Genomic DNA, 25,088 nt, shown 5'->3' on the forward strand with positions numbered 1-25,088 from the left:
TTTATGCTAAATTATTTTTAGAACCCCTCATATGCGTAATAATCTCTGTTCGTTTTAAGTTTCAATGCTACTCCTTCCTTTCATTTGAAAAAACATTATCATGTTTATTTTTCATTGTTTTCTTATAGTAATGCTAGAAAATCCTGCGCCCTTTTCATTGAATTTTTCTTCCCCCATGACAGATTCCTCCAAGGAAAGATCCTCCAACATAGCCCCCTCCCCTCATCCCCACCCCCAAACAAAATAAAATCCCCCTGAAAACGTCTGTACACTTCCCAATAACCATCCCTATATGTAAACACTGGTCAAAGTTTGTAACTTGCAGCCCCTCCCCCAGGGATTGTAGGAGATTAAGTCATCCCCAAAGACATAGTTATTATGGTTTTCGACTATGCTGAACACAATGGATATCTCAAAATTTTGATCCGTTGACTTTGGGAAAAAAATGAGCGTGGGAGGGGGCCTAGATGCCCTCCAATTTTTTGGTCACTTAAAAAGGGCGCTAGAACTTTTCATTTCCTTTAGAGACCCTCTTGTGACATTCTAGGGCCACTTGGTCGATACGATGACCCCTGGGAAAAAGAAAAAGAAAAAAAAAACACAAATAAAAACGCACCGTGATTTGTCTTCAGGCAAAAATACAAAATTCCACATTTTTGTAGATAGGAGCTTGAAACTTCTACAGTAGGGTTCTCTGATACGCTGAATCTGATGGTGTCATTTTTGTTAAGATTCTATGACCTTTAAGGGGTGTTTCGCCCTATTTTCTTAAATAAGGCAAATTTTCTCAGGCTTGTAACTTTTGATGGGTAAGACTAAACTTGATGAAACTTATATATTTAAAATCAACATTAAAATGCGATTCTTTTCATGTAGCTTTTGATATCAAAAATCAATTTTTTAGAGTTTTGGTTACTATTGAGCCGGGTCACTCCTTACTACAGTTCGTTACCACGAACTGTCTGATATTTGAAATCAGCATAAAATTCTAATTATTTTGATGTATCTATTGGTATTAAAATTCTGTTTCTAAGAGTTTCGGTTACTAATGAGCCGGGTCGCTCCTTACTTAGAGTTCATTACCACAAACTGTTTGAAAACTATATTTGTCTTGAGCGGTTTTGGAAAGTACAAAAAAATCAAACTGAATCTTTCATATATAATGCTATTAATCGTTGGAAGATCATCAGTTCACGACTTTATTTCAGTGCAATTTTATTTTTAGTTGGTATTAACTGGATAAGAAAACATTTGTAATATAATTCATTTTCAGTGAAGCGCCAATTACGCAGTAGGCTTTAGACTTTTACAGTCAGAGAAGGGGACAGTATCCATACTCTTGTTTGCAGTGAAACTATATTTGTCTTGAACAGTCTTAGAAAGAAACAATAAAATAAAAGTGAATATTCGAACTATAGTGAAATTAATTGCTGAAAGCTCATCGATTCAAAATTTAATTTTACTTTAATTTTTATTTTTATATTCAATATAGTAAGTGATGATGCCTCAACAATTTTAACTGGACAGATAGGGGGTAAACTATTAGAGCTACTAGTCCCTCAAGACTCTATTATGCACACCCGGGTCAGAAACAATTACGTAGCGCACGTGTATAGTACACCTACGTAATAGGGCTTGCATGTTACGTCACAGTGAATGTTTTCTAAGAGATGCAGATGTTTGTTACGTAATTAGGGTTGAGGGTGACACAATCTTGTGTGACTTTGCTTAAGTGTTGAAAAAAAGTTTAGTGAATCAATATGCTTTTACTCTATTTAAGGCGCTAACAACGGCAAAATAAAGTCTAAAGGGCCTAATACTCCAGTAGAAATTACAAGAGGTTGCCGGCTAGCCCTATAATGGGACAAGATGTTTGCCCAATATGTTATATCGTTAAGCAAATTCAAGTCGGAAGAACAGTCATGCTTTACAGCAAAAGTGAATATAATGCACATACAAAGATTACAAGACGGACTAAACGCATTATTTAAATATATTGAAGACACAGATCTGAATCAATCTATAAAAAAGGAGTAAATTTGTTACTAGTGAGATCTATTGTTTGTCTATAATCGACAGTGAGAGTTTCAGGATTAAAAATGAGTGGATTTGAGTAGCAAAAATCATACAGAATCTAGTAACTTCAAAAAATGTTTGATTCTAGATGATTGTTTTGGGAAAAAGAACCAGGTCTGCGCTTCAAACGCTGGAATAATAAGAGAGTCTAGTTTTTACTGTGGAATACAGTCTATTATACTATAAACCTACGGACTTTTATTTGGCTGTTACAGGAAGTGATTTTTATATGAGAATTTTGTGCGTGACATTGATTCAAATTAGAAAATTCAGACACGTGAATTTTATAATATTAATCAGATTATTATTGACTTTACGAAGAGATAAAACAACAATGAAGTTACACCATATTGTAAAAAAAGCGACCCTTACTATGCATGCCAACATAAATACAAGCTGAATCCTGACGAACTGCCACCACTAATTGTTTCTGATGTTTACCTATATGCAGAAGAAGAAATCTAAAGGACACATAGTTTTGTACATACACATTTTATTAGTAAGCTAATTTGCAAACATTTATAAAACTTTTGACTCTTAGGTCAATGAAATGTACATTGTACAGGTATGAAAGGTTATTTTCAACTAGAAAATCGTTCAATCGAGGATTGTAACCATCAATACTAAGAAATTCACTGTAAGTATATCTGCGACATCGAAAAATAAAATATAATAGTGCATGAAAACCGCAGCTTTTGGTTGATAAATCATATGCTTGTTTCCGATTTTGAATAGTAGATCTTCTACTTTTTGCAAGAATTTTTTAATGTGAGGCGCATACAAGGAATATGGTAGACAAAGAAGATTAAAAAATTCTTCGCTGTTTGAAAGATGCATAGCAAATGCCCCGTCTTTACAGTTGGTGGGCTCTTACTAACAAAGAAAAGGGTATTGTTGAGGTTTTGAATATAATCAAAGAAAACCGACAGTATGCAATAGGATTTGTGTTTATACATCTAAGGATCCAAATTGAATACAGTGACTACTTGATTCGAGATCCTGGTGCCAAGTTTAATAGAACACTGATATCAGGGGTAATTTTACAATAGGTTTCAAATTGATTTAGCAGGATTAATGCTGCACTCTCCTTCAATGGTTCGGCAAATATACACTATAAATGTACTGTCCCGTAAATGTACTGTCTAAATGTACTGTTCGAACAATAGTCATATCTTGAGTACCAGACATATCCAATACTATGATACAATGAGTTTTGAAAACATTTCTTCAGTTATAATTTTTTCAAATACTGGTCAATATCAATCTAAGGATTGCCTTGTCAATCAAACAGTCAGTGGTAACGAACTGTACTAAGGAGCGACCCGGCTCAATAGTAAACGAAACTCTAAAAACGAAATTTTCATGCTAAAAGATCCATCAAAAGAATTAAATTTTCATGCTGAAGTTAAATATATAAGTTTAATCAAATTTAGTCCTTGTCATCAAAAGTGACGAGCCTGAGAAGTTGCCTTAATTTGGAAAATAGGGGGAAACACCCCCTAAATTTCATAGAATCTTTACGAAAATCACACCATCGTATTCAGCTTATCAGAGAACCCTACAGCAAATATTTCAGGTTCCTATCTACAAAATTGTGTAATTTCGTATTTTTTGCCAGAAGACGGATCACGGGTACGTGTTTATTTGTATAGTTTTTTTCCCCAGGGATGATAGTATCGACCCCTTGGTCCTAGAATATTGCAAGAGAACTCATTTGACCGGAGATTAAAGGTTCTAGTACCGTTTTTGAGCAACTCAAAAATTGAAAGGCAACCAGGCCCCCTCCCAAGCTCATGTTTTTACAAAGCCATCAGATCAAAATTTTGAGATAGCCATTTTTCTCGTCATAGTCGAAATATTTCATAACTATGTCTTTGAGGATGACTTAATCCCCCACATGCCTCCGGGGAAGAGCTGCAAGTTGAACTTGCAGCTCATTGAACTTCGCCCATTGTTTACATATAGTATTGACTATTTGGAAATACACAGACGTTTCAGGGGATGTTTTCTGGTCGGGGGTCAGAAGGAGGGGGTTACATGGGAGGATCTTTCCATGCACGAATTTTTCATGGGGGAAGAGAATTTTCCATGAAGCGGGCACCGGATTTCCCAGCATAATTTAAAATAGATCATAAATTAAATAAAAACAAGTTTTTTTCAACTGAAAGTAAGGAGCAACATTAAAACTTAAAACAAACAGAAATTGTTGCGTATATGAGGGGTTTGCACCCTCGTCCATACCTCGCTCTTTACGCTGAAGTTTTCTTAATACTTTCAAAAGACCTATGTATTCTAATTAAATGGCCTTTGTGATTCAGGAGTCATTCTTGAAGAATTGGAACAAAATTCGAACTTTAGCGTAAAGAGCAAGATATTGACGGGAGGTGAACCCCGTCATATACGTAATAATTTACATTCGTTTTCAATTTTAATATTGCTCCTAAATTTCAATTGAAAAAACTCGTTTTTATGGCACTTGGTACTTACCAAGTGGCATATAACGATCGCAAATTCTGTCGGTCTGTCTGTCGGTCCCGGTTTTGCTAGTTTAGGCACTATTAAATAAGCTAGGACGATTAAATTTGGCAGGCGTATCAGGGACCAGACCAGATTAAATTAGAAATAGTCGTTTCCCCGATTCGACAATCTGGGCGGAATGCGGGGTCGGTTAATTCGGAAACATTAGAAAAAATGAGGTATTTTTAACTTACGAACGGCTGATCGGATCTTAATGAAATTTGATATTTAGAAGGATATCACGTCTCAGAGCTCTTCTTTTAAATACTGACTGGATCTGGTGATACTAGGGGGAGTTGAAGGGAGAAATCTAAAATCTTGGAAAATGCTTAGAGTTTAGAGTGTCTTGGTAAACGCTTAGAGATCAGGATGAAAACTTGTGGGAAGAATAGACACAAGTCCAAGATACGTGACAGACATAAGTAGACCGGATCCGCTCTCTTTGGGGGGGGGGGGGGGTAATTGTGAAAAATTTGAAAAAATGGCGTATTTGTAACTTGTTTTTGTATTTTTTTCCCAGGGGTCTTCTTATCGACCAAGTGGTCCTAGAATGTCACAAAAGGGCTCGTTCTAACGAAAATGAAAAGTTCTAGTGCCATTTTTAAATGACCAAAAATTGAGAGCACCTAGGCCCCCTCCCATGCTCTTTTTTTCCCAAGGTCAACGAATCAAAATTTTGAGAGAGCCAATTTGTTCCGCATTGTCGAAAACCCTAATAACTATGTCTTTGGGGATTAATTACTCCCCCACAGTCCCTGGTGGAGGGGCTGCAAGTTACAAACTTTGACCAGTGTTTACACACAGTAATGGTTATTGGGAATTGTACAGACGTTTTCAGGGTTTTTTTGGGGTGGGGTTGATGGGAGGGGGATATGTGGGAGGATCTTTCCTTGGAGGATTATGTCATGGGGGAATAGAAATTCAATGAAAAGGGCGTGGGATTTTCTAGCATTACTATAAAAAAAAACAATGAAAAAATAAACATGAAAAAGTTTTTTTTCATTGAAAGTAAGGAGTAGCATTAAAACTTAAAACGAACAGAGATTATTACGCATATGAGGGGTTCTAAAAATACTTTAGCATAAAGGGCGAGGTATTTAGGAGGAGATAAATACCTCGCTCTTTATGCTACAGTATTTTTAGTAATTTCAACTATTTACTCTACGGCCTTTCTGATTCAGGGATCATTCTTAAGGAATTGGGACAAAACTTATGATTTAGTGTAAAGACAGAGGTATTAACAAGGGGATAAACCCCCTCATATACAGAATAAAAATATAAGAATATAAAAGTTTGTTATGTAAGTTAATTCTTAAGTTACGTACATTTTTTACTAATAAAAACATTCGTTAAAAATTAAAAGTTCTAGTTTCCTTTTTAAGTAACCAAAACATTTGAGGGCAACTAGGCCTCCTTCCCCACACTTTATTTCTCAAAATCGTCTGATCAAAACTAAGAGAAAGCCATTTAGCCAAAAAAGAATTAATATGCAAATTTCATTTTAAAAATTTGTGTGCGGAGAGCCAAAATCAAACAGGCATTAATTCAAAAAGGTTCAGAAATTATACAAAAAAATAATTTTTTTTAACTGAAAGTAAGGAGCAACATTAAAACTTAAAAAGAACAGAAATTACTCTGTATATTAAATGTATATTAAGGACAACTCAATGTCCCCATTTTATCATGTGTATTGTTACTGTTATGAAATTTAAGAGGACTATGATTGGACATCGATTAATCAGGACGTTGATTATAAATAAACATGTTTTAATCTAAATCTTGAATAAAAGCAGCAGTAGTTTCAATGTACAATATCTTCAGATTCAAAGTCGAATTTTTCTTATCGAACGTTCAGCCAATGCCACCTTCATCGGACTATGACTATTTTAGAGTATTCTATTCTATTTCAGTAAAACCCTTTTTGCTTGCGAATTAACAAACAAACTGCCTCGATCCGTTTGAATTTCGTGCAAGAATCTTGTTCAAAGATAGATTCAACAGCTCTTTAGTTTCTAGTCTTAGGCTTTGGTTATTCGATAATGGTTACCGCGAACTCTATGATTACGATGAAGAATTAAATCGGTTCATTCTGTAAATACGCTGTCGCCAACTCCTTTTTAACTCCGATGACTGGCCAAGTGTGGTGGGGAGGGGGCTTAAACTTCCCGCTTCACCAATATTTTCATAAACTCGTTTGAAAAGTTAAGCCAATTTGAACGTAAAAGTGATGTGAAGCATCCGCTGTCCTTTTGCATAGTAAATGGGGTGGAAAGAAGTTTTTATTTAATACCTTCGAAACCCCACGCCCACTTGGGGTGCTATCGGAAAAGATATATATTTTGATATTTCTCCGAATTCGCTTAATCGTTTTAAAATGTGTTTATTCCAAATAAGCCTTTTTGGATTGTTTCATTACTTTAAAAATTATGCAAATGACTACCAAATGATTTAAGTCTTGTGTGATTTGCAATCAAATCTGATACCAAATCAATTAATTTTAACTCTTGCCCTGGTTTTTAACTTAATATTTTTTGTCGTTAGTTAGTATATGTTAATTTTCGGTGAGATAAGTCAAGACTCTTTTACTTTAATCACAATGCGAAAGAGGCATTAGGTCTGAATGTAAAGAGTGTGGCGTTGATGAGGTAGCAGCCCCTTTTATATATGAAGTAAATTCTATTCGTTTTAAGTTTTAATATCGCTCCTTACTTTCAGTTAAAAAAACTTGTTTTTTTTTATTTAATTCCTAAATGTTTTTGAATTAATGCATGTTTTGATTTTGGTTCTCCGCATAGAAGTAATTAAAATGAAATTTGGATATTTTTTTTTTTTTGTCTAAATGGCTTCCTCATAGTTTTGATCGAATGAGTCTGAGAAAAAAAGAGCGGGGGAGGAGGCCTAGTTGCCTTCCAATTTTTTGGTTACTTAAAAAGACAACTAGAACTTTTAATTTTTTACGAACGTTTTTACTAGTAAAAGATATACGTAACTTACGAATTAGCTTACGTAACGAACTTCTGTATTCGCATGTTTTTATTACGTGTATGACGGGGTTCACCACCTCGTCAATACCTCGCTCTTTACACGAAAGCTTAAATTTTGTCGTAATTCCTTAAGCATGACCCCTGAATCACCAAGGCCGTATAACGGATAGTTTTATTGCTAAAAATACTTTGGCGTAAAGAGCGAGGTATTAGGAGGAGGTGAATCCCTCATATGCGTAATAATTGTGTTGCGGAGCAACACTACTGCTTTCGTAGTTTTTTTTTGTTTTTTGTTGTTGTTTTTTTTTCATCGTGATCAGCGACCTGTAGCTTCGAAGTGGTAAGAGTTAAAAATTTGAGATTTTTCAGAGGGAAGGGAAACGTGAAACAGAGTAAAAAAGTTCCAGAGAAGTTCCTAAAATCTCTGACAGTTTTCCATAAAAAAAAATAAAACCGTTCTTTTCTTAGAAACTCTGCGTTCGATGTTTGGCGTCAAGTTAAGACGACCCTAGCTTCGGAAATAAACTTGTTAGAAATACAGTTATGCTGAACTCATGTAGAACTTTCATTTGTCTCTTCGAGAACCGGAGCACAAAATTCCGTAGCACTTACAGATTTCCCGGAAATAATTCCGGAAAAGTCCATCTCGTTCCGATTTTTTTTGGAATTTTCTCAAATTTTCGATTTTGATGTTTCTTATATTTTTATTGAGTAGTGCTATGAAAAGTATGCAAGAAGAAGTGAAGTGTTCTATATACCAAGTTGCTTCGTTCTCTAAGAAATAATTTCCGAAGTTTCGACGTTCTAGAGGTAACTTCTGTTCTGGACCAGCTAGAATTTTTTTTCCAACGCGGTTCGACAAGTCTCGATCTCCTAACAACTGGAGCTTACAATAGTTTCTCCGAAATAAAATTCCTTCTGTGGGTTTTTCTATTTGGAAGTTTTGTCATGCCCTCGGGGCAATTTAAATTTTTTGGTGAATTTGGTTCGTTTTATATTTTCCTAGCTTAGACCATCAAAAGTTAAGCAGAAAACTATAAGACGTTATTTCCGTATCTCTTTCAGATTTCCCGGAAATAATTCCCGAAATGTGCGTCTCGAAACATAATACTTCGAATTGGCGTCAAGTTAAGACGGCTCTAGTTTCGGAAGTAAACGTTTTAGAGATAAAATAATTATGAACTCATATAGAACTTTTATTGATGTTTCTCGTTTACTTCTGGACCAGCTAAACATTTTACCAAACTCAGTTTAGTAGGAGCTCGAAATAAAACCATATCAAAGATGTTTCAAGATAACAATCGAAGCCGCATTAGAAAAATGTCCTCTGAAGGACATAATGGAGACTGTTGCTCCGCAACTGTGTCCCGTAGGGCACAGTTGCACGTGTTGCTCCGCAACTGTGCCCTAAGGAACAGGGCACAGTTGCTGCAACACTTCCCGTTGCACAGGCAACGGAGGTCTAGTTTCTGTTTGTTTTAAGTTTTAATGCTGCTCCTTACTTTCAGTTTAAAAAACTTTTTTATATATAATTTTTCATTGATTTTTTATGATGATGCTAGAAAATCCTGCACTCCCTTCATAGGAATTTTTTCCCCCATGAAAAATTTCCCCCCGCATATTGCCCTCTTCTCAACCCCTCTCCCAACCAAAAAATCCCCCTGAAAACGTCTATACATTTCCCAATACCATTACTATATCTAAGCACTGGTCAAAGTTTGTAACTTGTAGCCCCTTTCAAGGGGACCGTGGGGGAGTAAGCCGATCCCAAAGACATAGTTATAAGGTTTTTCGACTATACTGAATAAAATGGCTATCTCAGAGTTTTGATCCGTTGACTTTGGGAAACTAATTAGCGTGGGAGGGGGCCTAGGTGCCCTCCAATTTTCTTGGTCACTTAAGAAGGGCACTAGAACTTTTCATTTCCGTTAGAATGGGCCTTGATTCAGAACAGGCAGACTCCTCAATTAAAACTTTGTTCAAACATCCATTGTGTTTCTTTTTTTTTGTAATTTTCACATGATACAATAAATAATGGGCAAGAGACGCGAAATGGCACCCACGGACGATTATGGTCATACAACATTGAAAGATACACGGAAGCTCAAATGTATTTCGATGGAGTAAATTGTTTAAAGAAGTAAAAAAGACTGCGTACTTTGGAATTAGAAAAGACTCAAAGATTCAATTATTATAGAAAAGGTGTGTGGGGCTGCCAATCGGGTGTTGCAGGTCAGTCTTTATCCGGAAAACTGGAGGTTCTACGATTTTCTCTTTATAGCTAATATTTTTTAAACTAATTTTTCATTAGTTCATTATATATTACTATTTTTCATTTCCTTTCATATGTTACATAAATAGATAATATAAATAAATACATTTTCTTTTTTTTTACTTTTTTAGGTTTGTGCCTCCACCAAAATATATTCCAGCGTACGTGTTCAATAGAATGCTATATAATTTTAAGGCTGTGATTAAGTGAACTGGTGGAACTCGAAAATTCCATGTTAAAATTGAAAATTTATATTTAAAAAGTACTCAAGTATTCATTGGCGGAAGATACCGCTTTTAATATCAGGCCGTAGCTTCTTGAAGATGCTACAAAATGTTTGCTAGGATTTTACTCTAATTCTTCTAATTGCTTAGAAATCTTAGAAAATATCTAGCTCTTTTTCACAAGTGTACTCTATGAAGGAAATTACCTTTTAGGACAAAATCGGTACTACCATGAGCAGAAGACAATAACCTGTAAGATGATTGCAACCATTTTTCGATGTATTTTCCTTTTTTCGAACAGTCCCATAGAATATTTTCAGCTACCTGAAATTTTTACAAGTTTTTTGCCAGAAAGAATCGTTTCAGATCGCCCTGTAGACTAGATTGACAAGCTGGTATAATTAACCTGCTATTTCCACCAATGAATAAGTGCTATTTGAAGGGTTTTTGACAATCGACGGTCTCTAGAGAATTGAGATACAGAAGGCTACCCTAACTTCGATTTTGAACCTCGATGTTTTCAAGTTCACTGAATCACGGCCTTAATCATTCATTGGCGCCATATTTGTGTTTAGAAAATAAGGTGAAACACCCCCTAAAAGTCATGGAATCATAACGAAAATCACACCATCAGATTGAGCGTATCAGAGAACTCTACATTAGAAGTTTCAAGCTCCTATCTACAAAAACGTGGAATAACATTGGAAAAAGTTAGAAATTGTTAATATACATTAATCATATTAGTGAGACTTTTTGCAATGACCTATGGGTTCAACAATCCGAGTTAGCCAGGTTTGTCATTCGAGAGATCGTCAATTGTTAGATCGTAGTGTAAAAATAATGGTCCTTTGTTCAACGACAGAAATAACAAGGACATTTTCCGTAATGACAGGGGGAAAAACAATCATACTTTGTCCGATGACACAGGAAAATAATGCCACCTTTTGCAATGGCAGAATACAAAACAGGGAAGCTTTGTCCAATTGCAGAAAAAAACAGACACTTTTTTTTAATGACATTTTCGAGAATGAACTGAAAACCAGTGACACAAAAATGATCACAAGATGTTATAGGACCTTAATAAACCCGTCAGCGTTTGTTGGCTATTTGCCCTGGACGAATTTAGCACAACATATGGATCTGTCTATGCTTTGTTGCCATCAGGCCTGGGTCGAATAGGTAGGTGGCTAAATTGGATTTTTTTTTTTTTTTTTTTGGTGACACTCTCTGTTTATTAAATATTTCAATAAAATAATAGTTTACGTGCATAAATTTGTACGTAGCGCAAAATATCTCTAAAATAGGACTATTCCAATTAAACTGAATAAATTTGCAATGAACTTTTATTGGTATGAGTTTTCTATATTATAAAGCATACATTATATAATAATAAACACATTAATAAATCTCATCCAGTAATGCAAATTTAAAATAAATATATTTTCAATTGTTTAAATAATTAATAATTATCCATTATCTTCAAAAACAATTTGCTTTACGCTTCAAAATCTGTTCTGTTGGTTCTGATGGTCCTAGCCGAGTGGATTGGTGCGCTGGATTTGGGATTATTTGTCCGACAGGGCAGAAGCTCGAATCCTAGTGTACCTAGTGTATCTACTGTTTTTTAATATTAACATTTACCGGTCGCCTTACGTAAATGACTTCATCCTTGAAGTTTTGAAAAGTTAATTTTGGCTCACTGGCCCAGTATGTGTAATATTTCAATAAAGTGAACATGAAGTGAGACATACTTTGTCCCGTTTTTTTTTTTTTTTTCAAGCAGCCTTATTCCCGCAAGGTTTGTTAATTCGCTCCCTGTCAAAAACCGGTTGCTTTAGTGCGTGCTGTAGTAGTGTTTTTAGAATTATTTTATCATATTATTTCGTAATTCATCAATATTATTCATTATGTAGCTTTACCTTCGATCAGGGCATTTCTGTTTAAAACAAGAAATATGCACATCCGGATGTTAGAAATCAACAAACAAGCATTACAATAGCCAATCCACACACCGTAAAAGGAATTGCCTCAGGTCTCATGCATTAATATTCCATTATTATAGCACAACCAGTTTTCGTTTTTTTTTTCGTGGCAAACAGCTTTCGCGATCCGCAATAGTGAACCTTAACAAGAAGTTCAACTCTACTCTCTAAATAGCTTGTATTTCTTCTTTTTGAAACTCGTTTTGTTATGGTTTGTGTCAGGGACGCCCAGACAAGTAAATCTTGTGTGGGCTGTATCCTGTCTTAACTCTTAACTTATTTTTTTCCGCCATATTGTGAGCTCGTAGGAGCATATGGTGGATTCCGAATGGTTGTGCTGCAAAGAAATAGACATCCCCCCCCCCACAATGGTGTAATTTCGTCAAAATCCAGGGGGAGGGGGGCAAAGTTGGAGCCAATTTTCAAAAATCAAGTGAGAATGATATTAAAAACTGAAAAATGAGCCGTTTGGTATCATAAAGGTAATACTAAGTAATATAAAGATACTTTATAGTACTATAAAGGTGAGTATGTATTAAACAAATGCTCTGTTTATGTTGATGTTTAAATTATGCAGGTATTTCTTACTTTTGACAGGATTTTGGAAGGAACTAAATTTCAGCTAGAGGCAAATTGAGGTTTAGGGGGGAACGAGGTCTTTGGGGGCAGTTGCTCCCTTGTCACATATCAGATTATGCCCTCCCCTGCCAGACGGCTGAATATTTTTCAGATTATTGTTATTGTTATCCTTATTGTTCAAGGTCAACGATAGTCTCATTTTCGTCCTTTCAAAGTTCTGGCCCAGAGAGTTATGCCCCCGCTCCTCTTGGTAAAACTTTTGACACTAGTTTTGATGGACCACATAAAGGGTTGCCAAAGAACAAAAATAGAAAGTACTAGATATTAGTGTCTTTTGCTAATTTAGTTTTTTTTAACAATCTAGTGATTTTTGTTCTGATTTATTTTTGTTTTGTTTAGGCAATACAAAAAAATCACTAGAAATAGTGATAAATCAGTATGGGTGTCAATCCTGACCACATAATACCAAAGAAGTATTATGTGGTGCTTGCTATGTTATATTAAATAAAAATTTTTATATTAAATTTAATTTTTTTTTTAGCTGAAAGTAAGGAGCGACATTAAAGCTTAAAACGAACAGAAATTACTCCGTATATGAAATGGGTTGTCCCCTCCACAATCCCTTGCTCTTTACGCTAAAGCTTTTAATTGTTTTAAAAAGTAGAATTGTGGCAAAAAGTCAAACTTTAGCGTAAAGAGCGAGGGATTGTGGAGGGGACAACCCATTTCATATACGGAGTAATTTCTGTTCGTTTTAAGCTTTAATGTCGCTCCTTACTTTCAGCTAAAAAAATTAGTTTTTTTTTTATTTAATTTCTATGTTTGGTTTTGGCTCTCAGCACATAAATTATTAAAATGAAATTGTATATTAATTCTTTTTTTGGCTAAATGGCTTTCTCTTAGTTTTGATCAGACGATTTTGCGAAATAAGGGGTGGAGAAGGAGGCCTAGTTGCCCTCCAATTTTTCGGTTACTTAAAAAGGTAACTAGAACTTTTAATTTTTAACGAACTTTTTTATTAGTAAAAAATATACGTAACTTAAGAATTAACTTACGTAACAAACTTTCATAACCTTATATTTTTATTATGTATACGAGGGGGTTTGTACCCTCGTTAATACCTCGCTCTTTACACTAAATCGTAAGTTTTGTCCCAATTCTTTAAGAATGACCCCTGAATCAGAAAGGCCGTAGAATAAATAGTTGAAATTACTAAAAATACTTTAGCATAAAGAGTAAGGTATTTATCTCCTCCTAAATACCTCACTCTTTATTCTAAAGTATTTTTAGAACCCCTCATATGCGTAATAATCTCTGTTCGTTTTAAGTTTCAATGCTACTTCTTCCTTTCATTTGAAAAAACGTTTTCATGTTTATTTTTCATTGTTTTCTTATAGTAATGCTAGAGAATCCTGCGCCCTTTTCATTGAATTTTTCTTCCCCCATGACAGATTCCTCCAAGGAAAGATCCTCCAACATAGCCCCCTCTCCTCAGCCCCATCCCCAAACAAAATAAAATCCCCCTGAAAACGTCTGTACACTTCCCAATAACCATTACTATATGTAAACACTGGTCAAAGTTTGGAACTTGCAGCCCCTCTCCCAGGGATTGTGGGGGAGTAAGTCATCCCCAAAGACATAGTTATTATGGTTTTTGACTATGTTGAACAAAATGGCTATCTCAAAATTTTGATCCGTTGACTTTGGGAAAAAAATGAGCGTGGGAGGGGGCCTAGATGCCCTCCAATTTTTTTGGTCACTTAAAAAGGGCACTAGAACTTTTCATTTCCGTTAGAATGAGCCCTCTTACGACATTCTAGGACCACTTGGTCGATACGATGACCCATGGGAAAAAAACAACAAAAAAACAAACAAATAAACACGCACCCGTGATTTGTCTTCTGGCAAAAAATACAAAATTCCACATTTTTGTAGATAGGAGCTTGAAACTTCTACAATTGGGTTCTCTGATACGCAGAATCTGATGGTGTCGTTTTCGTTAAGATCCTACGACTTTTGGGGGGTGTTTTCCCCTATTTTCTAAAATAAGGCAAATTTTGTCAGGCTCGTAACTTTTGATGGGTAAGACTAAACTTGATGAAACTTATATATTTAAAATCAGCATTAAAATGCGATTCTTTTGATGTAGCTATTGTTATCAAAATTCAATTTTTTAGAGTTTTGGTTACTATTGAGCCGGGTCGCTCCTTACTACAGTTCGTTACCACGAACTGTTTGATTAACAAGCTGCCAATTAAGGCAGCATGTGAATTTAATTGGCTACTAATGCAAATTCAGAATTATTAAAAACACAGAATGATAATAGATTGTGGTACAGTTTCCAGTGACTTAATATCTGAACAGATTGAGAACCTAAATGATCCTGTGCTTTCGCACACCCTTCCTGTTTACCTTCCCCAGATTTCTCTTGCTACCCATTTCGAGTTGCCCAGTGGCGCATAAATGTCCAAAGACGTGGGGTGGGGAATCGCCTGTATTTTGCTATAAATCTTTTAGGAAATTTTAAGAAAAATACCCTAAAGGCCATGCTAACCAGGGTGGTTCCATTGCAACTAAACCACCGTGTAACTGAATCGCAATGCAATTGAACCACCGTACAACTGAACTATTGTGGAATTGAACCCCCGTGCAGCTGAACCTTCGTGTAATTGAGCCTTCGTTTAACTGAACTCTTGTGCAATTGAGCCCGATTTAACTGAGCCCTCGTGAAACTAAATCTCCTTATAACTCAACCCCATTTAACCGGACATCCGTGCAACTGAACCCCCTTGCAACTGAACCACCATGCAACTGCACCATCTTGCAACTGAACCCTTGCGTAACTGAACTCTCGTGCAACTCAACCACCGTGTTTACATTGAGTAAAACAAAAGTTAAAATCTTTACATTTTCAGACTTGTTGGAATTGTTTGCTTTTTAAAGTCATGACTTACATGATTCTCAAGATGATTAATACAAAAGTTCTCTTTTGTAGTCGCGTAAACAAAGAAAATTGGACGTCACAAACTCTTAAAGCCATGGAAAAACAATCCCCAGGAAATACTCCCTCGCGGAAAATATGGTTTTCCAAATTCGAATATTTTATTTGAGTTCTGTTATTTTTTAGTTTATTTGGGAAATGCTTAGGAAAGTGGAAAAGAGAAATTTATGTGTAAGTCCTGACCCCTTCCTCCGTCCAAAAATATTCTTCTAATGGAAGATGCTCTAGAAACTCTCCCGTCTCCCCCTCCAGAAAAATCCAACGCGAAAAATATCCGTATTTTTTCCAATAACAAACACTATCTGTAAGCATTGAACAAATTACAAAACTTAAAAAAGATACTCAAATTTCTGCAATGGGGTTCTCTGATTGTTTTGTAGCTAGGGAGAGAGGGAGATACCTCAAAGGGTGCAGTTTAATACCAAAACTTCTCAGCTTTCACTGAGCCTTCGGATAAATACAGAATTAGCTCTAAGGGAGAGACGAGAGGAGGACGGAGGTAGAAATTGATTTATTGTACACAGACAGTTCTAGTCTTTTTTATAAGTTGAAAGTAATTGGATACCAACCGCAAGGGGTATTTTTCGGGGGAAGATTTTTCACAGGGAGGTATTTTCCAGGGAGGGGGGTCTTTTTCGCAAGTTGGTATTTCCCAGAGGCATTTTCCACAGGATGTGTTTTTCCTGGGGGTGGAGGACTGGTTGCCCTTCAATCATTTTTGACTTTTAAGAAGGGCACTAAAATCTTCAATTTCCAATCGAACAATAAAACGTGATTAATAAACGTGATAAAGAAAAAAACCCACAGCCCTCGGTACAAGGGCTGTTGGTTGTTTCAAGGTATTGATTTTTAAAATTTATGGTTTTTATGGCACTTGGTATTTACTAATTGATATATAGCTATCGCAATTTCTGTCGGTCTGTCTGTCCCGGTTTTGCTAGTTTGGACACTTCCAGATAAGTTACGACGATGAAATTTGGCAGGCGTATCAGGAACCAGACCAGATTAAATTAGAAATAGCCGTTTTCCCCATTCGATTATCTGGGGGGACGGAGGGACGGTTAATTCGGAAAAATTAGAAAATATGAGGTATTCTTAACTTACGAACGGGAGATCGGTCTCTTAAGGAAATTTCATATTTAGAAGGATATCGTGTCTCAGAGCTCTTATTTTAAATACCAACCAGATCCGGCGACATGGAGGGATCTGGAGGGGAAACCTGAAATCTTGGAAAACGCTTAGAGTGGAGAGATCGGAATGAAACTTGGTGGTTAAAATAAGCAAAAGACTTAGATACGTGGTTTAAATAACCGGAACGGATCCGTTCTCTTTGGGGGAGTTGGGGGGAGGGGGTTAATTAGGAAAATAGAGAAACTGAGGTACTTTTAACTTGCGAGCGAGTGATCGGATCTCGATGAAATTTAATATTTAGAAGGAGTTCATAACTCATAACTTTCATTTTAAAGTCTGACGGGATCCAATCTCAATGGGGGAGTTGGGGAGGGGGAACCGGAAATCTTGGAAAACGCTTAGAGCGGAGAGATCAGGATGAGACTTGGTGGAAAGAATAGGCACAAGCCCTAGGTACGTAATTGACATAACCGGACCAGATCGCTCTCTTTGGGAGAGTTGGGGGGGACTAATTCGGTAATTCGGAAAAGTTAGAAAAAATCAGGTATTTTTAACGTACGAAAGGGTGATTGGATTTTAATGAAATTCGATGTTTAGAAGAATCTCGTGTCTCAGAGTTCTTATTTTAAATCCTGACCAGATCCAGTGACATTGGGGGGAGCTGGAGTATGAAACCAAAAATCTTGGATAAACGCTTAGAGTGGAGAGATCGTGATGATGCTTGGGAAGAATAAGCACAGGTCCTAGGTACGTGATTGACATAACCATACCGGATTGGGTCTCTTTAGAGGAGTTGGTGGGGGGCTAATTCAGAAAAATTAGAAAAAAATGGTGTATTTTTAACTTACGAACGGGTAATCAGATCTTAATGAAATTTGATATTTGGATGGACCTCGTGTCTTAGAGCTCCTATTTTAGATTCTGACAGGATCCGGTGAAATTGGGGGAGTTTGAGGGGGAAACCGGAAATCTTGGAAAGCGTTGAGAATGTAGAGATCGGGATGAACCTTGGTGGGAAGAATAAGCACATGTCCCAGATATGTTATTGATATAGCCGGATCGGATCCGCTCTCTTTGGGGGAGTTTGGGATTTTCTAGTTGGCACGCTTCCAGATAAGAAAGGACGGTGAAAGTTGGCTGGCGTATCAGGGACTAGACTAGATTAAATTAGAAATAGTATCTTCCTCGATTCGACCATCTGGGGGGGGGCGAGCGAACAAGATAGTTGACAAGAATTTTATTTGTCGATGAATAAATGATTGTTCTTCTTAAGTACGGCTTGTGGTTTAGGGGAATGATTCTCGCTTGTGATTGTGAGAGGTCTCAGGTTCGAATCCAGGATAACACCAATTTTTGGATGAAGAAGATCAGAAACTAGATACGTGACCAATATAGCGATCGCTGAAAGTTGCCAGGCATATCAGAGATCCGACCAGATTATAATAGAAATAGTCAATTCCCCGATTTGACCATCTGGGGGGGGAGTGGAAGGGGGGAGTGGAAAAATTAGAAAAAATGAGGTATTTTTAACTTTCAAACGGGTTATCGGATCTAAACGAAATTTGATATTAAAAAGAGCCTCGTGTCTCAAAGCTCTTAATTTAAATCCTAACTGGATCCGGTGGCATTGGGGGGATTTGGAGGGGGAAACCGGAAATCTCGGAATAAGCTTAGAGTGGAGAGATCGTAATGAAACTTGGTGGGAAGAAGCTCTTGGCTCTTTTGACCTCGCCACAAGTGCCATATGAACTCTTGGCTCTTGTTATAGAAGGAATGGTTGTGCAAACTTTGGAGAAGGTTCATTTGATTCGAAATTTATATTTCAAGTTCAATTTTAAAGAATCAAAGGTAATCACAGGATAATCAGCCTCTAAATTTTAACTGCCATTTTTCTCCCAAACACAAATTCAAAATAGTCTAGAGGTCAAATAACCATGCCTCTGAGGTTAACAATCCCACCAGCAATTCCTGGAGAATAGGGTGTAAGTTAAGCTAGTTCGTCAATGTTAACACATAAGGTTTTTATGGAAAATATTTTTGAATAAGCTTGGGATGAGGGGAGTTGCTCATTCGAAAAAAAGCTCCAGTGCACTTTTTAAGAGTTAAAAGTGATCAAAGGGCTTCCACCCCCACCCTCTTTTGTCCGCAAATATTCACAAAAGTCAAATATTTTCAACATGTTGATTACTTAACGTCCAGAAAGGTCTGATTCATCTGAAAAAAAGAGAAATAAATCAGCTTTAATGGTTTGTCACATCGGATGTTTTTTTGCATAAATAGAACAAAGCCTTTTTATGAATGATCTTGACAGGCGTTTATATAATGACTATAAGAAACAAACCATTCCAACAAGGTTGAACATGTAAAAATTCTAACTTGTGTTTTGCCCAGTAATATTGCCTCATCTTTAGAATACTGAAAATCTGAGTTCAGTGGTTCAGTTGCACGATGGTTCAGTTACACGAGGGTTCAGTTACAAAGTGATGCAGTTGCACAGTAGTTCAATTGCATGGTGGTTCAGTTGTACGGTGGTTCACTTACACAGTGGTTCAGTTGCATGGAGGTTCAGTTACTAGGCGGTTCAGTTACTTGGTGGTAGGCTAGGACTGTCAGCCAGTGGGAAAATATGAAAACGAAGAACAAGCAAACATTTCGGAAAGGACCTCTGCCAAGTCGTCCTCAGTGCTAAAAAAAAAAAAAAAAAAAAAAAAACAGAAATAAATGAAAGAAAATTCCCCAATTGGAGTGAACAAGTATTCTTTTTCTTTGGTAATAGACTTTGCCTTTCTGCGACTTCGATTTTTATTAGATATGCTGACAGGTTGTCTTAAATTAGACTGGGCCAAAATATTAATTGAGTCTTTTGATATTAAGTTGTTATTAATTGGGCTTAAGGCAATGTCTTTGTTTGTTTTTTTTATATCTCAATTGCCTCTTTAAAAGATTGTGGTTGGCCATTTACAGCAGATATTAAAGTTGCCTCTTCAGAAACAACTAAATGCTCAGGATTTTTGAAAATATGGAGGGCCAAAGCAAAATCAAATTTGTCATTTTTATTTTCAAATCTCGGGGAGTCTTCGATTGAAATTTTGTGCTCATGCAATCGTTACCCAGTTGTTGATGGGTCCTACCAATGTAAAATTTCTCGCATGAACACGGGACTCTGTAGACACCTCTACCCTGTATAGGGGCAGTTTTATCCTTTCGCAAGTTGAAAAATGTTCGACTTTTTGTTTAGTTTTAAAAGAAACAGAGAGATTATGTTTTTTTTTAATTTTTCCAAGTTTGTCGCTGAGTTTTGAGATGTATGGTAATGGGGTGAAAGTTTTGTTCTCAATTGCCGGAGTAATTGAATCAAGGGGCGGGCTCCCTATTGTTTGTTTCACCTTTTTTCGATCGTCTATCTATGATATTGTCAATTAGGTGAATTTGATAGCCATTGCAGAATAGAATATCTTCAACATAACTTAATTCAGATTTACATGATCACGAGAATAGATTTTTAGAACTCTGTCGATCAAAAAGATGATTACCCCTCTTTTCACAGAAGGAGAGTGATCTGACGAGAAAATGAAGATACCTATTATTATGGGTCGGCTTTCTAAATATATATAACAAAATTCAAGAATAGGAGTATTTTTTTTATAACTAAAACACCCAAGAAAGGGAGCTTTCCTGATTCTTCCAGTTCTATTGTGAGGTGAAGATTCGAATCAAAAGAGTTCAAATGAGTCCTGTCCATGTTCCCAAACCGAAAAAATATCATCAACGAAGCAAAACCAGAGAGTGTTTTAAGTGGAAACTATTCAAAGCAAATTGTCCTATGAAATCCATGTAAAAATTTGCCAAATAAGGAGACAAAACAGTGCCCATGTGTAGGCCTATGAACTGAAGGAAATTTTTTTCTCGGAACTTAAAATACAAAGAGAGCTTGTTGTAAAGACGAACAAGCATAATTGTTGTGTCAATTACCAAGGTTTTATAATATGACCAAGCATTTTTTTCCTCTATTTTTGAATCTTCAATCCGCAATCGAACAGGAAGATTCAGGAAAGCTTCCTTTTTTGGATGTTTTAATTATGAAAAATACTTCTAGCCTTAAATTTCCTTTATATGGAAAGCCGACCCATAATGAAAGGCATCTACATTTCTCGTCAAAACACCCTCCTTCTGTGAAAAGAGAGGTAGTAATGTCTTTAGTCGATAGAGTTCTAAAGATCTGTTCACGTAATCATGTAATACCTGACTTAAATTATGTTAAAGATATTATATTCTGCAATGGCTACTCAATTACCCTTATTGAAAATATCATAGATATACGGTTAAAAAAGGTAATACAGGAAAATAGGGAGCCCGCCCCCTTGATCAGTTACTCTTGCAATTGAGGATAAGACTTTCACCACATTACCATACATCTCGAAACTCAGCAACAAACTTGGAAAATCTTTAAACAAACATAATCTCTCTGTTTCCTTCAGAACGGAACAAAAATTTAAACATTTTTCAACACGGGAAAAGACAAAACTGGCCCTATACTGGGTAGTGGCTACAGAGTCTCGTGTGATGTTCATGTGAGAAATTTTACATTGGTAGGACCCACCAACAACTGGGAGCACGAATGCATGAGCACAAAATTTCAATAGAAAAGTCCCTCAGATTTGAAAATACAAACGACATCTTTAATTCTGCTTTAGCCTTCCATATCTTCAAAATCCTGAATATTTGGCTCTTTTTGAGGAGGCAACTTTAATATCTACTATAAATGGCCTACCACAATCTTTTAAAGTTGCAATTGAAATAATAAATATATAAACAGAAATTTGGTTATAATTAGAGAAACAGGAGATCTTTCCTTAGGCTCAATTTATAACAACTTAATATCAAAAGACTTAATCAATGTTTTCGCCCGGTTTAATTTAAGACAACCTGTCCGCATATCTAACAAAAATCGAAGTTGCAGAAAGGCAAAGTCTATTGCGAGGCGAAGAATACTTATTCAATCCAATTGGTGAAATTTCTTTCATTTATTTCTGGATGTTTTTTTTTTGTTCAGTATCTATTCTTCTCGTATTAGCTTCACTTCGAAAGTTCTGTTTTTTCTTCTTTTTTTTGAGCACCGAGGACGACTTGGTGGAGGTCCACGTGGAAATATTTGCTTGTTCTTCATCTCCATATTTTGCCACTGGCTGATAAAATCCTCGTTTTCTCACCTGATTGATTCTATTTTCATTTATTATATCCCTTCCTTTCTTGGTATTATACGTTAACGTTAACGTTATGTATATCCACTGTGGTCTTAGAATATGTTTATTGTTAATATATCTTTGCATTTTCGAGACTAAATATTCACATAATCGCAATTACAAGGCTAAGCAAGGACTGCACTTCTTGAACAAGTAGCCCTTTGATAACAGATCAAAAAGTGACCTAGCTGTCAATTGAACTTGCGATCGCAATTTTTCGCTCAAAAACAAATTTTGCCCTTTTAAGCTAAACTTTGACACTTGCTTTGAATTAAAGACCTCCTATAGCTCTTCGTCTTGACGCATTACTTTTAAGGGTGTTTCTTTTGATTTGTGATTACGATTTTTTTTTGTGATTGTATCGCTTATGTATTTCTGTGATGCTAGATTCAGGAACATAATAATATTTTCTTCAACAACAACAATTTTGTGTTTTCGTTTTCAATTTTTGGCACAAACTTGAAAAATTATGTTGGCGATTAGAATTTTCGAAATATAAGACATCTTACATAAAACTGGATTTTCCTTTATTTGACTGAAGGTAGAGGACCAATGGATGAAGGTACAAATTTGGAAAACAAGATCAAGATTGTGCTAGAAAATCAAATGATCCAGAATTGGAGTGAAGGGGTGAAGAACTCAGAAATTTTAAAGTTTTATGAAGATTTTATAATAGTCTATGGGTAGGAGTTCTAACTTAAGGCGAATAGAGTAGCTCGATATCGCATTTGTTTGAGGTAGCTTAGAGCTAATTGCCTTCCAATTAGAGTAAATTTTAAAAGGTGTGCAAAACAAAAAAAAGTTTTAAAGAAGAAAGGTATGCTTGCCAGCTTTGAAATGATGAGGAGAATGATATGGTCCATTGTTTGCTATGACTATTTGAGGCGGTGCCTGGGGCTTTTTACGATAAATGAAGGTATATTTGGGAATTTGGGCTGTTACTTCCAAATTTCTTAAAAATCATGTCTCCACGTCTTATCTATAGAAAAGCAAGGTATCTTGAACATGTATTTCTTAAAAAGAAGTCTTAGTTAGTTAATTGAACTGTTTCATTTATGTTATTCGTTTGTGCATTTTCTTTGTGATAGTAAATTAAAAGAACAGGGATCATTGACGTACGTTTTTTTGTGCTATTTTGTGTGCATGGTCATTGTTTGGCTTTAAATCTTTTTCATTTTGTTCTGCTTGTACTTTTAGGTTCAGAGTAAAAAGTGCAATTGAAAATGAAATATCTAAAATTTTAATTATAATTATAAAATAAGTCCCTATCCGTGGTGCTAATCTCTTCTACTTGGCTCTTGAGTCAGGAAGTGCAATGGGAAGGGGTAAGAGCCAGCCCATGTTTACCTTCCTCAGATTTCTCAGTTACACGTTTGGAGCTTGTTGACTCTTAAGTTTAATTTATACAGGGAACGTCTTTAATACCCACGGAATTACCACAGCTCCAATAGAAATTTGTGGTTGCTTTTCCAAGCGAAGGATACTAGGGATAAAAATTCTTTTTTCATAAAAATAGGTTTTCCTTTTTTTCAGCATTTTTTTCAATTTTTCCAGAAAAATTGGCATTGAAGGATACTGACAATGGCCTGATAAGATTCCTATGTATTTTTTTGTGATAAACTGTGTTTTTACCCTTTATGAGCCTTGAATAAGTGATTGAATTAACAAGAAAGAGGAAGAAACAACTAGAAGTTTTTTGTTATCTCTCAGGTTGTTTCCTGCAAAAATTATATTAAATGACACCTTTTTTTGAAGAATTGCGTCAAATTCCAAGATTTATGAGCTTAGCTTACATTCTGAAGCCCACAGGAGACGGAACAGGGCAGGATCTTTAATGTGTTAACAGAATTTTTGTTTTATAATAGATATTTCAATTTATGATTTCCCCCTAAATTTGAAAAGTAATGTTTTTAAGGGTGTTTTTGTTGAAAATTGCCTTATTCTATTATCTTCACTGAAATACTGAAAAAACGACACATTTTCAGCAACAGATTTTGAAGAATAGATTTTACCTTCGATCCCTCCAAATTCCCATGGATTCATGCCACTACTGCTTGTAATGAGTTAAAATTTTGTCCGCTTGTAACACTTTAGCAAACCTTTGTTGTAACATTGAAGAAAAGACGCAAGGAGCTTGCTAATACACATGCTGTCTGTAGTCTTATAAATTATTACGTCAGAAGTACGTCACACATAATAATAAAAAGAAAAATGTATCCAAGGACTGATTTAAATTTGCAAGCATGTTATAGCCTACTTATGGACTTTTCATCTGTCCTCTCTTCATTTCTAGTAGCATATCTGTATTTTCCAAACCTTTTAGGAAATTTGTCTTAACAATTTAATTTTTATTTTTAGAATACTTGAAGAAATAGAATTTCGCCGGTGCGTTTTTCGAATACCATTTGTCTCCTCTTTTGCCACTCCGTCTTCTGTTGAATACTAGATCTTGCAATTCTAGCATGTTTGCCAGTGGCGTACATTGCTTTGGGGCGGGGGAAGGGACAATTACCCCCTCCATACCCAATTCCCCCTCTCCCCTCTAGACCTCGGTTTGCCGCCAGCTGAAATTTAGTTTCTGTACAAATTCTTGTCAAAACTAAGATAAGCCTGCATAATCCATGTATCCAGAGAAACAGGTCAGCTTTCTTTAGTATATTTTTGCCTTTATGGTAATATATGGGCCATTTTTCAGTTGTTACTATCATTTTTATTTGATTTGGGAAAAATGACTCCAAATACCCCCCACCCCAGGATTTTGACGAAGTTACGTCACTGATGTTTGCACCAGGTTTTGGCTGTGGGAAACCAGTGGAATCACGTTTTATCCTTTAAATACTGAGTCGTATAACAAAAAGAGAATTTTCTACTTCGCCATTGGATCCCCTTTTTTGATGTTAGGGGAGGTCCGTTTTTAGTTCAAAATCCAGAATTATACCTCTTGCTTTGGCAGAGATATGCTGTGTTGCGACAAAAATCAATGTTTACATTAAAGCCGAGAAAGATGTAGCATAAATTTTAACTCATTTAGACTCTATTTACAAAAAGATAAAAATGGATATTCCCATGTGGTAAGGAT

At 35.9% G+C, this 25,088-nt stretch overlaps 1 long non-coding RNA gene across 1 annotated transcript in view; it reads right to left on the minus strand.

Moving 5' to 3' along the window:
• Nucleotides 1-24,108, minus strand: part of LOC136029441 (uncharacterized) — a 29,887-nt gene extending 5,779 nt beyond the window's left edge. Inside the window, exon 1 of the long non-coding RNA XR_010618046.1 lies at nucleotides 24,022-24,108. This is a non-coding gene — a long non-coding RNA (uncharacterized LOC136029441). The remainder of the gene's footprint in view (nucleotides 1-24,021) is intronic.
• Nucleotides 24,109-25,088: the final 980 nt, after the last annotated feature.

This window comes from Artemia franciscana, chromosome 7, assembly GCF_032884065.1.
Source record: "Artemia franciscana chromosome 7, ASM3288406v1, whole genome shotgun sequence".
Classification (NCBI taxonomy): domain Eukaryota; kingdom Metazoa; phylum Arthropoda; class Branchiopoda; order Anostraca; family Artemiidae; genus Artemia; species Artemia franciscana.